The 1,659-nt window shown below is 39.5% G+C and overlaps 1 protein-coding gene across 3 annotated transcripts in view; it reads left to right on the forward strand.

The window, feature by feature from the left end:
* Positions 1 to 551, forward strand: part of LOC130166855 (spectrin beta chain, non-erythrocytic 1-like) — a 39,354-nt gene extending 38,803 nt beyond the window's left edge. For all 3 annotated transcript variants that reach the window (XM_056372653.1, XM_056372654.1, XM_056372655.1), the window contains one exon: positions 1 to 551. This exon is cut by the window's left edge and continues 1,025 nt beyond it. The gene's annotated coding sequence lies outside the window, so the exon portion shown is untranslated.
* The last annotated feature ends 1,108 nt before the right edge of the window (positions 552 to 1,659 follow it).

Genomic DNA, 1,659 nt, shown 5'->3' on the forward strand with positions numbered 1-1,659 from the left:
TTTCCTGTTTGTCTTAAAAACAGCCAATCCCCTTTGAGGAGGTGTCTGACGTAGAAAAGTCACGTGCATGCTTCACAGGCTCAGAGAAACTCACCTGAACTAAACCTTTCCTTTCTTTTCTTTGGTTCTCTCTGTTCCTGGTCCTCCCGCAGACACTGAGGATCACTTCCTGTACATGTATGATAAACACAGCGTCCATGTTTGATGGTGAACGTGCGTCGTGCCGCAGACTGAAGGGGAAGTGAACGCCGCTTGCTTGTCGTCGGCTCTTTGCACCGCGCTGCGTTCAGGGTTCTGCTCTTTGATACTCGTGTTGCTCTGTCACTGTATATCTATTGTATGAACATGTATGGAAGTTAACGCCATCTTACTGCACAATCAGAACTACATCTATAGGAATGAAGAAGAAGAAGCTGTTTCAGGCTGAATATTTAAACTGAAGTTAGACCATAAAGCTTTTCTCATGTATGAAACTGCACCTGTAGACTTTAAAGCTCTCTCTCTCTCTCTCTGTCAAATATGTGCGATGTCATTAAAGCTTTTAAACTTTACTCACCAGCTGTTTGTCTTTGCATCACTTTAACCTTTCCCATGACCCCTGACCCCTGACCCCCAGGAGCACCAAGGTATCTCACTGGGAATTCATTTGTTAGTTTCATGAGCCTCAGTCCAAAGACCAGAAGGTGAAGTAACAAGAACTATGGAGAACCTGAGGGAAGATAAACCCTACAAGTATTTATGAAGTAATAATTATTAGTAATAAATCAATTAATGTGACCTGGAACACATAAGTGACAGAAAATAGACGGATCGATTAACCAATTAAACCAATTAAAAAATAGTCCTTGTTCATTGAGCTCCTAGCTCCAGAGGCAAGTGACTTTTTTTAATAGGAAGAAAGAGAAACATAAAATAGAAAAATTACCCCCCAAAAAATGGAAAGATGGAAAAATCATCCTGGCAAAATAATAAATAAAAAATGTCACTTGTCTTTCAGGGCCTCCGTACCCAGCTGAGCTCGGCAGCCATGGAAAAATAAACTGTTCATCTCAGTCCGCTGGTGTTCCAGTCTTTGTAATGTGTTTACATTTCTGAATAAAGTTGTATTTTACCAATTTTATTTAGAAAGGGGGGGGGGGGGGGGTGATGTTGTTCTACCTCTGTGCTCATTTCATATCAGAACAGCTGATTCTCTAGAACCACTGGATTTTTCTGTCGGTCCAGTAACTGATTCTCTAACGAACTGTTTCATCTCTACTTTGGTGAAAATGAAGTTTTTATTTTATTTTCGATTTGAATGATCCACATCTCTGATTAGTTCACTGATTCAAACCGGTTCAATAACAGCTGTGTCCCAGTTTGAAGGTTCCTCCGAAACAAACTCCAGACCTTTCCTTAAAACCTCAAACCTGAATATTCATTTATTCATTTATTTGTTTAAATTGTGATCCCTGTGAAACATGTTGGTCTAAATATTTAAAACGTTCTATTTTTATTTAATTCTGGTGAAGTTTTAAATATTTATTCTGAAAATATCTGAAAACCCAACAAGTGTTGAACCCTCAGAAACGAGTTTCCATAGATTCTGCAGGTGAAGTCGAAGCACCTTCACAGGTCAATTTAATGCTGAAATGAAAAGTGAGTCAGGTGACGAGCTGC

This window comes from Seriola aureovittata, chromosome 3, assembly GCF_021018895.1.
Source record: "Seriola aureovittata isolate HTS-2021-v1 ecotype China chromosome 3, ASM2101889v1, whole genome shotgun sequence".
Classification (NCBI taxonomy): domain Eukaryota; kingdom Metazoa; phylum Chordata; class Actinopteri; order Carangiformes; family Carangidae; genus Seriola; species Seriola aureovittata.